Source organism: Lonchura striata, chromosome 25 (genome assembly GCF_046129695.1).
Source record: "Lonchura striata isolate bLonStr1 chromosome 25, bLonStr1.mat, whole genome shotgun sequence".
Classification (NCBI taxonomy): domain Eukaryota; kingdom Metazoa; phylum Chordata; class Aves; order Passeriformes; family Estrildidae; genus Lonchura; species Lonchura striata.
The window spans coordinates 3,419,147-3,435,751 of NC_134627.1; the positions used below are offsets into that span (position 1 = coordinate 3,419,147).

General features: G+C 49.4%; 4 pseudogenes; all 4 read left to right on the top strand.

The window, feature by feature from the left end:
• The first annotated feature begins 1,439 nt into the window (after nucleotides 1-1,439).
• On the top strand, nucleotides 1,440-2,214 carry LOC110473917 (feather keratin Cos1-2-like; annotated as a pseudogene).
• A 4,707-nt stretch (nucleotides 2,215-6,921) lies between these two features.
• LOC144247498 (feather keratin Cos2-2-like) lies at nucleotides 6,922-7,688 on the top strand (annotated as a pseudogene).
• Nucleotides 7,689-11,022: 3,334 nt separating this feature from the next.
• On the top strand, nucleotides 11,023-11,896 carry LOC144247499 (feather keratin Cos1-2-like; annotated as a pseudogene).
• Nucleotides 11,897-15,230: 3,334 nt separating this feature from the next.
• On the top strand, nucleotides 15,231-16,104 carry LOC144247500 (feather keratin Cos1-2-like; annotated as a pseudogene).
• Nucleotides 16,105-16,605: the final 501 nt, after the last annotated feature.

Here is a 16,605-nt window from a genome sequence, read left to right on the forward strand (position 1 = left end):
ATTTTTCTGTCCCCTTCTTTTCCTGTCACTACTATTGAAATGGCAACCTAGTGGGACCTGTTGGCCTCCTTCCCTTGGCAGGCCAGGACATCAGACCTGCTGCTGCACCTTGGTTGCTGCCCTCGGATGCCCTCTCTGACCTTCCATATTTTCTTCTTTTGACTTAATAAAGTTGTTTGTGCATTCTCACCATGGTCAATGATTTGTCCTTTCTTTTGTGACATCTCTCCCCGTTGCTCACTTGCAAAAGGCTGGAGGAAGCCCAGCATTGCCATCCCTGCAACCTCCTTGGTGCAGTTTTTTCACTTCTATTTTGTCTGTTCGTTCTTCCCTTGGAGCTCACAAAGATGGTGGTGGCATTGTAGTAAATTGCCCAGAAACGCTTTGGATGCTCAACACTGGATGTCAACCCTGCTTTGAGCAAGCTGGTTTAGTGGGTGCCCAACTGTTAGGGGAAGGAGGACAGGAATGAAATGGTCTTGAAGTTGCCTTCCAGCCCAGACCACTTCTAATGAAATCTGCTTTCCCAAAGGCCTCAGCAGTGTGACAAATGTGCTCAGTGTGGGGCAGGTCTGAGTCCCCTTTGGACACAGCTGGAGCTGACTCAGTCAGACATGGCTGGAGACACTGGGCTCTTCTCACAAAGCCCATTTCTGCTGCCTTAGTTACAAAATTTTTCCTTGTGAGCAACCAAAACACATGAGGAATCCCTGCTTTGTGGGAAATTGACAGCCATCATTTCCGGACCGAAGGAGGCTATGAAATTTTTTTCCCCCTAGTGTACTTGTTCATGCATAACCTTTCACTTTTGCAAATGATTTAAAAGCTCCCTTCTATCAAGTTTCAAATTGTCCTCAGATTTATGTTGTCTTCTCTGATTCCTGGAGGAAGGGGATTGATAGAGCAGCTTACTGGGCGCCATCCATCTAGCCAAAGGCCACAGAACAAAGCTGCTAATCCAGCCCAGGGCAGGAGCAGGAATGATCTGCAGAAGCCGGCATGCATTCCTGACCAAAGGGAATTGTATTAGAGGGGAGGCAAGAGCATAAAGAATACCTTATGTCCCCTATCCATTCCCAAAATGGGCCTGAAAAACAGGCTGCACGTGAAAACTCATGGGATACCACAAAGAGATGCGGGAGAGATTGGCACCTACAGAGGAAGAATGAGAGTGATGCCCTGAGTATTTTGCCTCAAACAAACCCACAGGAATTAAACAGGTTCAGGTCATGAGCCTGCATGGAATGCCACCAGACCATGATCCCAGCATTCTGCCTGCTCTGACGTCTTTATATCCTGGAAATCCTTGGGCCACTCATCCTGGCCCTAGAAGGAGTCTTCAGATAGGAACGCACAGTGCGGAAGCCAGGAAATAGAGGCTGCAGTGCAGGAAACCAGGACACAGACCCTACCATTAGCTGGAATAGTTTGCATTTGACATGAGCTGGTAAGAAAATTATGACATCCACGAAGGTGCCTCTGGGCCTGAGGCAGGGCAGGACTGCTATAAAAGGCAGCCCAAGTCTCTGCTCTCTCATCCACTTCTCTCACCTCCTCCTCTTCTTCAGGAATCAGGTGAGTGGGAGGCCTCTTCTCCTCCTCCTCCTCCTCCTGCTGCTTCAAGAGCAGCTCTTACCTGGCTGGAGGTCTCAGCTGAGAGGGGCTATAAGAGCCCAGGGCTGGGAGCTGGTTCTATTGGGAGAGGGCAGGGGAGAGAAGGTCTTGTGCAGACAGAGAAAGGATGGGACTTGGCTGAGGTGACTCCTGGGCTTTGAGCTGGGCAGTGCAATGTGGGCCAGGAGGTGCCTGGGCTGCAGGGTGTTTGGGTGCAGTGCTGCTTCTCATGTGTCCTCACGCGGTGCTTCTCCCTGCCCTCTGTGCCAGGTGCACCTGTGACCTCGAGCCATGTCCTGCTGCCAGCCCTGCGACCCTTGCTGCCAGCCCTGCGGCCCCTGCCCACTGGCCAGCAGCTGCAATGAGTGCTGTGTCAGGCAGTGCCAGAGCTCCAACTTTGTCATTCAGCCGCCTGCTGTGCTGGTGACCCTGCCCGGACCCATCCTCAGCTCCTACCCACAGAACACCGCTGTGGGATCTTCTACCTCTGCTGCTGTTGGCAACATCCTCAGCTGTGGTGGAGTGCCCATCAGCTCTGGGGGCTTTGACATCTCCTGCATCACCAACTGCTATGGCAGCAGATGCTGTCCCCCCTGCTAGAGCTGTAGCCAACATCCTTGGGCAAGAACCTCCACAGCCTGAGTATATGGAGGTGCACTGAAGATGGATCTTTGGAATAATGAATTTGTGCCCTTGCTTTACTGCTTTTTTCTTCCACTCTCTTTTCTTGCTTTCCGCACCACCCAATGCCAGCCCAGTGGAACATGTTTGCCTCCCTCTGTCCCTCTGCAGACCAGGCAAATGGACATTCCCACTGCACCCCGCTGGCTGCTCCTGGTTTCATTTTTCAGCTTCCTCCTCTCTTCCTTAGACTCAATAAAGTTGTTTTGCATCCAAACCTGGTCTTCTGCTTTCTCCTTCCTTGTGTGGGAACTCTTCCAGTCAGCTCAGGGCAAAAGGTGCAGGAAGACAAGGTTGGACAATTTGTGGTGGCTGTTTTTTGTGCCTTTTCTCTTGCATGTCCCAAACAAATCCCAGGCTTCCCCAAAACAGTGATCATCATGAGAAGATGATGTCAAAGGTCATAGGAGTGGGAAGGGGAAACAGCATTCCTGGGGATAGTCCACAGCCTCCTCTATTCAAACACCTCCCTCACATTAGCTTTCTGCTCAACTTTCAACCAGACCGGAAGGGCTGAGGGGTTTCACAGGGTCAAAGAAGCATGAGGACAGAAAGAAAACCATCCTCCCACATTGTTGGAGTCTGCCACTGTTACCCCTTCTGGATGCAGGAGAGGAGAAGTTCTCCCAGACACGGTTTTTCTTCACATGCCTCATTCTCTTTGACAACATCATTTTCCCACAGCTCCTGGCTCAGGACAAAGGCCACTGTGGCCACTGGACACCTCATCCCCACAGAGCCACCAGAACACTGTCACCTCCAAGCCTCCCCATGAAGCACGAACTCAGAGCCTGGGAAACAGCCGAGTGCCCCAAGGCTTCCTGGAGGTGGCCACAATGACATGGCCTGGGTTTGGGATTTTCCTTGTGAGGTTTGGATGCCGTGGCCCTCTCCAGGCTCCTGCAGAGAAGAAACATGGGCCTGAGTGTGTGTGGGTGTCTGGTACTGGTGGGATCCTCCACCTCTACTGCTGTTGTCAGCATCCTCAGCTCTGATGGAGTATCCATCATCTTTGAGGGCTTTGACATCTCCTGCATTACCAACTGCTGCAATTGAAGCAGGAGATGCCCAGCTTGCTAAGGACTCCAGTGAAAAGGCAGACAAGGAGCTCAGAAGATGGTTCCAGACTACACATAAGGATATTCTGGCTGTGGCTTTCAGAAGGGCTAAACTTGTGTCTCTTCTGCTTCAAAGGGTGTCATCTCTCATTCCTTTCCTCTGATTTCTCCTTTCCTACCTTTCCCTTTTTTTTCCCCTGCATCCGTTAACCTTGATCCTAATTAATACTTGCCTAGGGCAGACTTCCCTCACTTCTGTCTCTGTTGGGGACTGACCTTCAGGCGTCCATGCTGAGTTTTTTTAATCTTGCCTCCTCTCCAAAATTTATTTTTCTCTTTAGACTCACTAAAATCTACTGCATTCCAGGTTCTGGCTCTTTGTGTGTCCTGGGGTGGTTTTACCATGATTAGTCTATTCCCTTATCATCTGCTTCATGTCTAAAAAAATAGTTGCTTTATCTCGAAGGTGCGTCCTAGGGGAGGGGGAGCCTACAGGTGTTTGGTGTCTTTTTCCAAGCCCACTCCCCAAACATCAGGATTGCTGGGCAGTCTGATTTTTTTGCTTGGTCAGCTTGCTTTTTTGTTAGTTTAGGTGAGGTTTTTTTTCCTTCCTGGCCTTAGAGAAGCTACTGCAGCAATCCTTCAGCATCTTTTTGGAAGTGAACGCATGGTTTGCTTTTGGTCCAAGATCAGGGAGAATGAGTGGCAGGGCAGGAGCTGAGCAGGACTGGTGGGAAATGTGAGGGGCCGCTCTGTTTCGGCCCTGGACTTTGGAGAAAGCTGAGCTGGAGAGACAAAGCACACAAAGCCCACCTGCTTTATTTGCTGTGAACGTGGGACCAAAACCAGAGGTTCACCAGGTTCCCATCTGTTTTCCCAAGAAGCTGCATGAAATTTTTTTGGAATTTTTTGCCCCTGGCACAGGAGCCAGCACCATCTTTCTCCCCACCACATGACAGACCATTGTGGTTTTTTTTTTTCCTTTCCCTGGCATTTTGGGTTTTTGTTCTGGTTGCAGGGGGGAGGAAGGGAACAAGGTCTGACAGCTCAATATCTAACATTTATTCACCATTTCCCATGCTGTATGGGCACTCTGACAATAAATGGTTGGGGTTTTCTTCAATTTCATTCACTAGCATTCATTTCTTATTGGTGGAAAGTGATTGCTGGAATATTTTTTTAGACCAAACACTCATTCCAGAGTGTTTTTCTCCTAAACTTGCCTCTAAACTGGGACAGTGTGGTCCTTTCCTGGCTGGATCCTCACTTAACATGTCCTGCAAGAAAAGGTGCACCACAAGCACAGAAGTCAAATGACAACATTGCCCACTGCCCTTTTGTGAGAACCCCAGCCTTACTCTGGGGTCTCATATGGTGGTGAAATTCCTCCTCCAACCCCTGCTTCCAAAGAAAAACTCTGCAGTCTCTTGTTGTTCCATCTCAAGACAATTTATTGCTAGTTATCTAACAGATTATGTTCTCGGGCTGCGGCTGCTTGGTCAGCGGCCTGGGTAGAGACACACACACACCCTGACATCCTCTCTGTCTGCTGTCTTCTTCGTCTCCCCCCCCCCACCCAGGGCTGCTGCTATCTTTTATATGATATATTACGTATTACATATTTATAGTTTTCCCCCAATACCTATTACCTATATTACAAAGTGTGTTTCTACTCTAAACCAATCTGTGAGTGCCAACATCACCAAGAACATGGAGGCAAGGAAGAAGAAGGAGGAAGAACAGGATCAGCCCACTTTCCTCCATCTTAGAACTTCTGACCCCCATGTACAAAGTAAAAACCCCCCTGTACAATACTAAAAAAAATTCCCCTCTACTTTGTAACTACTTTTACTATACTATCTAACCTTTTGTGACTGCTTGTTCCAACTCCAAAGTTGGTAATTCATTCCATGGCTCAAACTCAAAATCACAGCTGTTTTTCAGCTGCCTGCCAGGGTCTAAAATGCTTCTGACCAAGGCCTGGAACCTCTAAAAATGTCTGAGGGACATTTTGAGTTCCAACACGCTTTGAGGGGTCAGTGGAAGAAAGAGAATTGCTCCTGCTGGCACACATAGAAATTGGAAGAATCCTATGTAAATGAAAACACTAAAGACAGTTCTCATTACCAGAATTGTTACAAAACAACAGAGACCTCAACTAGTTTTGAGACACACCCAGCTGCTGTCTCAGTCTCCATCTTTTATGGGTCATGGGAAAGTAACTTGAAAAAGGTTGAGTTAAGGTAAAAACATTGGGATTATTCACCATAACCATCAGAGGAAAAACCAGGCTTGACTTGGAGAACATTCATCCTACTGAAGAAACAGGAAAAAAAAAAAAAAAAGCACTAAATTGCCTTTACTCCAACTCTTTTTCTTTCTTTTCCTCTCCTTATTTCTTGGTTCTTCTATTTCCACCACCCTTAAGCAGCACAGTGGCATGCAAAATGGAGAGTTGCAGTGGGTATGCAACAGTTTCTTTCTGTTCAATACTGCAAGACATGCATAAGAAAATGAAGGAAGAATTGATCAGTTTGTCCTAAGTCACATTTTTCTGCTCCCAAGGCACAATTGCTAAGCCATGAGATTCAGTTTTTGGAGGGGGCTGTAGAAAAACCGGGCTAGAAAACCCAAGGTGTTTGACTCAAAGCTGTGACTCCTCCAGAGAAACTCTCCTAACATCTCACAGAGAAGCAACACATGAACATGGTGCCTTCAGTTCAAGACTTAATTGTAGGAAGGCGTCAACCTTTGCCTCAGCACTAGGTTGCTGAGCTGTGAAGGGCATCTTGCATTGGCCCTGACATGAGGAGGCTGTGTCCTATCTTGGTCACCAGCAACACTGCACCAGAAAGGATTGATTCAGGGATGACAGCTTGCAGAGGCCAGCAGGATTTATTTACCTTTCTTCCTGAATATAAAGCAAGAAAAGAAGGGTGCAGGAGGCACAGGCTGTGTTTCAGTCCTCTGGACACTTCTGTACAAGGCTAAAGGTTTCACCATTCAGCTGTAAATTGGATCCTCCTAGAAGTGCAACAGGCAACACTGTGGTGCTCAATGACACATCACAGGAGACTCCCCTGGCTATGACCTGCACATGTTCTCAGGATAAGGGTTCCCAAGTTCAGGCAGATGCACATGTGCTTACAGATATTTGCAAGGAGTCAAATAAAAATCTGGACGCTCATATAAGGCCAAGAAACATAACAAGCTGAGAACTCTGCTGTAGAGATACAGTATGACTCCTCAAGTGGAAGTCCGTGGGCATGTGGAAGTGAAGCACAAGAGTGATGTCCATTTGTTGACAGCTTGGACAAAAACAAACCCACAGGAATGACACAGGTTGAACACTTTGTCCACAGAGGATGCTGCCACCTGATGGTCTGAGCATTCTAAATGCACTCAGCATTGGTTTTGCCCAGGAAATCCTTGAGTCTCCCATCCCAGCACTTAGAGAAATGACCATTCATGTAGGAAAGCAAAGAGAATTAGGCAGGAAATGAAAAGGCAGCAGTACAGGAAATCAGGACACAGCCCCTACCATTAACTGGGATGGGGCACGTTTGACATGAGCTGGTCAGAAAATTATGACTTCCATTAAGTGCTTCTGGGCCTGAGGCAGGGCAGGACTGTTATAAAAGGCAGCCCAAGTCTCTGCTCTCTCATCCACTTCTCTCACCTCCTCCTCTTCCACAGGAACCAAGTGAGTGGGAAACCTCTTCTTCTCCTCCTGTTGCTGCTCTTGGAGCAGCACTTGCCAGGCTGGAGGTCTCAGCTGAGAGGGGCGAAAAGAGCTCAGGGCTGGGAGCTTCTTCTATTAAGAGAGGGCAAAGGAGAGTAGGTCTTTGCGTGTCGAGTAAGGCTGGGACTTAGCTGAGGTGGCTCCTGGGCTTTGAGCTGGGCAGCGCAATGGGGGCCAGGAGGTGCCTGGGCTGCAGGGTGTTTGGGTGCAGTGCTGCTTCTCATGTGTCCTCACGCTGTGCTTCTCCCTGCCCTCTGTGCCAGGTGCACCTGTGACCCCAAGCCATGTCCTGCTGCCAGCCCTGCGACCCTTGCTGCCAGCCCTGCGGCCCCTGCCCGCTGGCCAGCAGCTGCACTGAGTGCTGTGTCAGGCAGTGCCAGAGCTCCCACGTTGTCATTGAGCCTCCTGCTGTGCTGGTGACCCTGCCCGGCCCCATCCTCAGCTCCTACCCACAGAACACCGCTGTGGGATCTTCTACCTCTGCCGCTGTTGGCAACATCCTCAGCTGTGGTGGAGTGCCCATCAGCTCTGGGGGCTTTGACATCTCCTGCATCACCAATTGCTACGGTGCCAGCAGATGCCGTCCCTGCTAAATCTGCTGGCAATGCCTTTCAGGAAGAAGGTCCAAGACTTCAAAGCCTGGTTTTGGGCAGGAGATAGAGCTTCAGAAAGTTGTATTTAGAGCTTTGGACCATCGTTTCCTTGTTCCATTTGACTTTCCTTTTCTGTCCCTCTCTCCCAAAGGCTAATATGGACTTGTTGTCCTCCCTTCCTCTGCAGAGCAGTGCAAAGAAAAGCACGTGGGAGCTCTATCTTACTACGTGCTCCTGGTGCTCTCTGTGAGCTTTCTCCATTTCTTCTTCAAACTTATTAAAATTGTGTTGCATTCAAGCCTTGACATCTGAGTCTTCTATTGTTCTGGGTCAAATTGTCCAGTCTCCTCAGGAAAAAGGTGGAGACAACAAAGTGTGGGGCTCATTGCAGCGGACTTTACTTTGCGCCCTTTTCCCTTGGAGCTGATGAAGAACATCCCTGGCTACTCAGCAGCCAAAGGCCATCATGGAGACTTTGGCTCCAAAGGAGTGGCAATGGGAAACAACAACAACTGGGGACAGCCCACAACTCATCTCCTCCTATCCTTCCTTCATTGCCTGGCCTAGGGTCTGTGTCCAGCACACCTGGGAACAAGGAGATGAGATCCAAACCTCACACAGGCCCTCAGCACTTGGCATGGCTCAGCTGCTGCCCAGACCCGCAGGAATGAGGGGATTCACAAGGAAGAATTGGTAACACACTCAGTCTGGGCAGTGGAGTCTCCATCACTGTGATCCCCATACCTCCAAAAGGATCTAATATTTTGTTCCATGTGTCCATCTTCCCTTTGTAAATGACTTGTGGTTGCATTCCTAATGCCAACATGTAGGAATGTTTTCACATGTACTTGAAATTTCTGGTTAATCCTTGGCCTTCAGCCACAGGTCAATGCACCAACTATCATTCCCTGGGTATCCATGTTCTCTTGGGTGCAGAAAATGAACTTCTGAAGGCATTGCTGGGCTCGAAATACCAGCTCGTGTTCACAGGTCTCTCTGATGCATGCGACATTCCACACGTGCTCCTCCTGCCTGGATATCAAGGCAGTGACAGAGCCTTTGTCCATGTCACAGGATGCCAACACACCTTGCTCTGTCCCAAAGCCAAGGCTTCATCTGCTCCTCGTGAGACCTGCTGCCCAAGCATTAGTCTCTGTTGCCAGAACCAAACCATCTCCAGGTCCACATCCTTCTGTGCGTGTTACCCCCACGGGCACCACCTCCACATGGCTCCTTTTGGCAACCAGAATATAAAAAATGGCTATAGGCTACTACAGAATGCCCAAAGGAGGCCACAAGGATGGGAAAGGGTCTGGAGGATCTCCATGAGGAGTGGCTGAGACCACTAAGCCCATTCAACCAGGAGAAGATGAGACTGAGGTCAGGCATGACTATGATCTTTGACATCCTCCTGAGGCTGGGCAGTACAGGGGCAAGAACCAGACTTTTCATGCTCATGACCAGTAACAAGACTTGAGGAAGTGGGTGGAGCTGAGTTGAGGGAGGCTGAGGTTGGATATCAGGAAAAGGTTCTTCACCCAGAGGGTATTTGGTGGTTAAACACTGGAACAGGCTCCCCAGGGAAGTGGTCTCTGCACCAAACATGAGAGAGCTCAAGAAGTGTTTGGACAACACTTGCGGGTCCTTGGTGGGAATCTTGGCATTTCCTATGCAGGATCAGGAGTTGGACCTGACGCTCCTGATGGGTCATTTCCAACTCAGCATCTTCTGTAATCCTAGAATTTTATGATTTTGCTGAGAAAGCCTCAGTCTACTTGCTAAATGCCGTTCCCTTAATTAAATACCATGGTGAGGTTCCTCCACATGCCTCTGGTTCTCCAGGGAGAAAAAACTGCATTCCTTAAATTTTTCTCTTGAGAGTTGGGTTTTTGGGGTTATTTCATCTAGGGGAATTTTCTTCCCATTTGGTGCCAGTGAGATGATGAATGGACAGTGATCAAGAAACTGAAGACACGTTTTGCTTCGTCCCACACTTCCTGTGCTGTGGTTTTTGCCTTTTCATAAATACGTTTTCATGAGGGCTTGACCAGCGTCACTGAGAGGTTCAGGCTTGGCCAGCACTGACTCCATTCTTTAGCTGTCTGGATCTGTCTTTGTAGAACATGGGGGCAGCGCTTGAGAACCTCTTGTAGCCTCCTCACTGCTACAAAAACCTTGTCACCTTCAACCCCGTAACAGAGCATACAACGGGGGTATAGAGCAATTTTAGGTGATTAAAAAATTTTGAAGGAAAGAACCAGTTCATGCTAGTTCAATAGAGTACAAAACAAATTTCGTTTAGTTAATTTCAAATTCAAAAGGAAAACAACGCTTCGGCTTCAATAAAGAGCAGATGCAATTTTGAATAATCTCAAAATTAGGTTTTATGCTGCAGGACTTGGAAAGAAACACTTAAAAAAAATACAACCATCTAAAGTCCTTGGTGGAATCTACTTCATGTCTTTGGCAAGTGGAACAGACCGAGCTAGTTATGGAGATTACCATAATGTTATTAGCTGGAAATCTGGACTGCATTACTTCACAATCTCCCTGAACCTATTTGCACCCCTCAGGGCACTTTTCCGATGGATTCTTCCTGGCAGGTCCCAAAGGCGATGAAAACCAACATTTATGGAGTTCAGGGTTGCAATTTTGCCTTCTGTTCTACACAACCACTGCACATCACAGACAGGAGAGCTACCCCAGCTTTCTGCAAAATCCCTGTAAGGTCCCAGGTATGCACGCGAGCACAAATTTTATCATGTCCCGCTCCTTAAAATGACTCCGGTCTCCTGGACAAGGATCAGGCCCCAGACAACTCCTGCATTCCCAGACCCCTAGAGATTGCACAGAGAGCTGATGAGCCAAGTGAGGCCAACACAATTCTTCTCTGAGCACTATTAGAGCAGCAACAGGGACCATCCCTCCCAGCAGATGCAGAGCCATGTGCAACAGCAAGCGACCATCATGAAGAGATGGGAAAAGCAACAGAAAATGATGTGCCATGACCCCTCACATGGCAGACCTTGGGCATGTGGGCAAGAAACACAAGACTGATGCCCATTTCCTGACAACATGGACAAAAACAAGCGCACAGGAATGACACAGGTTGAACACTTTGTCCACAGAGGATGCTGCCAGCTGATGGTCTGAGCATTCCAAATGCACTCAGCATTGGTGTTGCCCAGGAAATCCTTGAGTCTCCCATCCCAGCACTTAGAGAAATGACTATTCATGTAGGAAAGCAAAGAGAATTAGGCAGGAAATGAAAAGGCAGCAGTACAGGAAATCAGGACACAGCCCCTACCATTAACTGGGATGGGGCACGTTTGACATGAGCTGGTCAGAAAATTATGACTTCCACTAAGTGCTTCTGGGCCTGAGGCAGGGCAGGACTGCTATAAAAGGCAGCCCAAGTCTCTGCTCTCTCATCCACTTCTCTCACCTCCTCCTCTTCCTCAGGAACCAGGTGAGTGGGAAGCCTCTTCTTCTCCTCCTGCTGTTGCTCCAAGAGCAGCCCTTGCCTGGCTGGAGGTCTCAGCTGAGACAAGCTAAAAGAGCTCAGGGCTGGGATTTTCTTCTCTTAGGAGAGGGCATGGGAGAGTAGGTCTTTTGCGGGTCGAGTAAGGCTGGGAATTAGCTGAGGCGGCTCAGGGGATGTCATAGCGCAGGGCTGGGACCTGCTTCTGCTGGGAGAGGGCAGGGGAGAGAAGGTCTTGTGCCAAAAGTGAGAGGATGGAACTTGGCTGAGGTGGCTCCTGGGCTTTGAGCTGGGCAGCGCAATGGGGGCCAGGAGGTGCCTGGGCTGCAGGGTGTTTGGGTGCAGTGCTGCTTCTCATGTGTCCTCACTTTGTGCTTCTCCCTGCCCTCTGTGCCAGGTGCACCTGTAACCCCAAGCCATGTCCTGCTGCCAGCCCTGCGACCCTTGCTGCCAGCCCTGCGGCCCCTGCCCGCTGGCCAACAGCTGCAATGAGTGCTGTGTCAGGCAGTGCCAGAGCTCCCACGTTGTCATTGAGCCTCCTGCTGTGCTGGTGACCCTGCCCGGCCCCATCCTCAGCTCCTACCCACAGAACACCGCCGTGGGATCTTCTACCTCTGCCGCTGTTGGCAACATCCTCAGCTGTGGCGGAGTGCCCATCAGCTCTGGGGGCTTTGACATCTCCTGCATCACCAACTGCTATGGTGGCAGCAGATGCCGTCCCTGCTAAATCTGCTGGCAATGCCTTTCAGGAAGAAGGTCCAAGACTTCAAAGCCTGGTTTTGGGCAGGAGATAGAGCTTCAGAAAGTTGTATTTAGAGCTTTGGACCATCGTTTCCTTGTTCCATTTGCCTTTCCTTTTCTGTCCCTCTCTCCCCAAGGCTAATATGGACTTGTTGTCCTCCCTTCCTCTGCAGAGTAGTGCAAAGAAAAGCACGTGGGAGCTCTATCTTACTACCTGCTCCTGGTGCTCTCTGTGAGCTTTCTCCATTTCTTCTTCAAACTTATTAAAATTGTGTTGCATTCAAGCCTTGACCTCTGAGTCTTCTATTGTTCTGGGTCAAATCCTCCAGTCTGCTCAGGAAAAAGGTGGAGACAACAAAGTGTGGGGCTCATTGCAGCGGACTTTACTTTGCGCCCTTTTCCCTTGGAGCTGATGAAGAACATCCCTGGCTACTCAGCAGCCAAAGGCCATCATGGAGACTTTGGCTCCAAAGGAGTGGCAATGGGAAACAACAACTGGGGACAGCCCACAACTCATCTCCTCCTATCCTTCCTTCATTGCCTGGCCTAGGGTCTGTGGCCAGCACACCTGGGAGCAAGGAGATGAGATCCAAACCTCACACAGGCCCGCAGCACTTGGCATGGCCCTGCTGCTGCTCAGACCCGCAGGGCTGAGGGGATTCACAAGGAAGAACTGGTAACGCACTCAGTCTGGGCAGTGGAGTCTCCATCACTGTGATCCCAATACCTCCAAAAGGATCTAATGCTTTGTTCCATGTGTCCATCTTCCCTTTGTAAATGACTTGTGGTTGCACTCCTAATGCCAACATGTAGGAATGTTTTCACATGTACTTGAAATTTCTGGTTAATCCTTGGCCTTCGGCCACAGGTCAATGCACCAACTATCATTCCCTGGGTATCCATGTTCTCTTGGGTGCAGAAAATGAACTTCTGAAGGCATTGCTGGGCTCGAAATACCAGCTCGTGTTCACAGGTCTCTCTGATGCATGCGACATTCCACACGTGCTCCTCCTGCCTGGATATCAAGGCAGTGACAGAGCCTTTGTCCATGTCACAGGATGCCAACACACCTTGCTCTGTCCCAAAGCCAAGGCTTCATCTGCTCCTCGTGAGACCTGCTGCCCAAGCATTAGTCTCAGTTGCCAGAACCAAACCATCTCCAGGTCCACATCCTTCTGTGTGTGTTACCTCCACGGGCACCACCTCCACATGGCTCCTTTTGGCAACCAGAATATAAAAAATGGCTATAGGCTACTACAGAATGCCCAAAGGAGGCCACGAGGATGGGAAAGGGTCTGGAGGATCTCCATGAGGAGTGGCTGAGGCCACTAAGCCCATTCAACCAGGAGAAGATGAGACTGAGGTCAGGCATGACTATGATCTTTGACATCCTCCTGAGGCTGGGCAGTACAGGGGCAAGAACCAAACTTTTCATGCTCATGACCAGTAACAAGACTTGAGGAAGTGGGTGGAGCTGAGTTGAGGGAGGCTGAGGTTGGATATCAGGAAAAGGTTCTTCACCCAGAGGGTATTTGGTGGTTAAACACTGGAACAGGCTCCCCAGGGAAGTGGTCTCTGCACCAAACCTGAGAGAGCTCAAGAAGTGTTTGGACAACACTTGCGAGTCCTTGGTGGGAATCTTGGCGTTTCCTATGCAAGATCAGGAGTTGGACCTGACGCTCCTGATGGGTCATTTCCAACTCAGCATCTTCTGTAATCCTAGAATTTTATGATTGTGCTGAGAAAGTCTCAGTCTTCTTGCTAAATGCCATTCCCTTAATTAAATACCATGGTGAGGTTCCTCCACATGCCTCTGGTTCTCCATGGAGAAAAAACTGCATTCCTTCAATCTTTCTCTTGAGAGTTGGGTTTTTGGGGTTATTTCATCTAGGGGAATTTTCTTCCCATTTGGTGCCAGCGAGATGATGAATGGACAGTGATCAAGAAACTGAAGACACGTTTTGCTTTGTCCCACACTTCCTGTGCTGTGGTTTTTTGCCTTTTCTTAAATACGTTTTCATGAGGGCTTGACCAGTGTCACTGAGAGGTTCACGCTTGGCCAGCACTGACTCCATTCTTTAGCTGTCTGGATCTGGCTTTGTAGTACATGGGGGCACCGCTTGAGAACCTCTTGTAGCCTCCTCACTGCCACAAAAACCTTGTCACCTTCAACCCCTTAACAGAGCATACAACGGGGGTATAGAGCAATTTTAGGTGATTAAAAAATTTAGAAGGAAAGAACCAGTTCATGCTAGTTCAATAGACTACAAAACAAATTTTGTTTAGTTAATTTCAAATTCAAAAGGAAAAGAACACTTCAGCTTCAGTAAAGGGCAGATGCAACTTTGAATAATCTCAAAATGAGATAATAAGCTGTATGACTTGGAAAGAAACACTTAAATAAATACAATCATCTAAAGTCCTTGGTGGAATCTACTTCATGTCTTTGGCAAGTGGAACAGACCGAGCTAGTTATGGAGATTACCATAATGTTATTAGCTGGAAATCTGGACTGCATTACTTCACAATCTCCCTGAACCTCTTTGCACCCCTCAGGGCACTTTTCCGATGGATTCTTCCTGGCAGGTCCCAAAGGCGATGAAAACCAACATTTATGGAGTTCAGGGTTGCAATTTTGCCTTCTGTTCTACACAACCACTGCACATCACAGACAGGAGAGCTACCCCAGCTTTCTGCAAAATCCCTGTAAGGTCCCAGGTATGCACGCGAGCACAAATTTTATCATGTCCCGCTCCTTAAAATGACTCCGGTCTCCTGGACAAGGATCAGGCCCCAGACAACTACTGCATTCCCAGAGGACTCCCAGAGATTGCACAGAAAGCTGATGAGCCAAGTGAGGCCAACACAATTCTTCTCTGAGCACTGTTAGAGCAGCAACAGGGACCATCCCTCCCAGCAGATGCAGAGCCGTGTGCAACAGCAAGCGACCATCATGAAGAGATGGGAAAAGCAACAGAAAATGATGTGTCATGACCCCTCACGTGGCAGACCTTGGGCATGTGGGCAAGAAACACGAGACTGATGCCCATTTCCTGACAACATGGACAAAAACAAGCGCACAGGAATGACACAGGTTGAACACTTTGTCCACAGAGGATGCTGCCAGCTGATGGTCTGAGCATTCCAAATGCACTCAGCATTGGTGTTGCCCAGGAAATCCTTGAGTCTCCCATCCCAGCACTTAGAGAAATGACTATTCATGTAGGAAAGCAAAGAGAATTAGGCAGGAAATGAAAAGGCAGCAGTACAGGAAATCAGGACACAGCCCCTACCATTAACTGGGATGGGGCACGTTTGACATGAGCTGGTCAGAAAATTATGACTTCCACTAAGTGCTTCTGGGCCTGAGGCAGGGCAGGACTGCTATAAAAGGCAGCCCAAGTCTCTGCTCTCTCATCCACTTCTCTCACCTCCTCCTCTTCCTCAGGAACCAGGTGAGTGGGAAGCCTCTTCTTCTCCTCCTGCTGTTGCTCCAAGAGCAGCCCTTGCCTGGCTGGAGGTCTCAGCTGAGACAAGCTAAAAGAGCTCAGGGCTGGGATTTTCTTCTCTTAGGAGAGGGCATGGGAGAGTAGGTCTTTTGCGGGTCGAGTAAGGCTGGGAATTAGCTGAGGCGGCTCAGGGGATGTCATAGCGCAGGGCTGGGACCTGCTTCTGCTGGGAGAGGGCAGGGGAGAGAAGGTCTTGTGCCAAAAGTGAGAGGATGGAACTTGGCTGAGGTGGCTCCTGGGCTTTGAGCTGGGCAGCGCAATGGGGGCCAGGAGGTGCCTGGGCTGCAGGGTGTTTGGGTGCAGTGCTGCTTCTCATGTGTCCTCACTTTGTGCTTCTCCCTGCCCTCTGTGCCAGGTGCACCTGTAACCCCAAGCCATGTCCTGCTGCCAGCCCTGCGACCCTTGCTGCCAGCCCTGCGGCCCCTGCCCGCTGGCCAACAGCTGCAATGAGTGCTGTGTCAGGCAGTGCCAGAGCTCCCACGTTGTCATTGAGCCTCCTGCTGTGCTGGTGACCCTGCCCGGCCCCATCCTCAGCTCCTACCCACAGAACACCGCCGTGGGATCTTCTACCTCTGCCGCTGTTGGCAACATCCTCAGCTGTGGCGGAGTGCCCATCAGCTCTGGGGGCTTTGACATCTCCTGCATCACCAACTGCTATGGTGGCAGCAGATGCCGTCCCTGCTAAATCTGCTGGCAATGCCTTTCAGGAAGAAGGTCCAAGACTTCAAAGCCTGGTTTTGGGCAGGAGATAGAGCTTCAGAAAGTTGTATTTAGAGCTTTGGACCATCGTTTCCTTGTTCCATTTGCCTTTCCTTTTCTGTCCCTCTCTCCCCAAGGCTAATATGGACTTGTTGTCCTCCCTTCCTCTGCAGAGTAGTGCAAAGAAAAGCACGTGGGAGCTCTATCTTACTACCTGCTCCTGGTGCTCTCTGTGAGCTTTCTCCATTTCTTCTTCAAACTTATTAAAATTGTGTTGCATTCAAGCCTTGACCTCTGAGTCTTCTATTGTTCTGGGTCAAATCCTCCAGTCTGCTCAGGAAAAAGGTGGAGACAACAAAGTGTGGGGCTCATTGCAGCGGACTTTACTTTGCGCCCTTTTCCCTTGGAGCTGATGAAGAACATCCCTGGCTACTCAGCAGCCAAAGGCCATCATGGAGACTTTGGCTCCAAAGGAGTGGCAATGGGA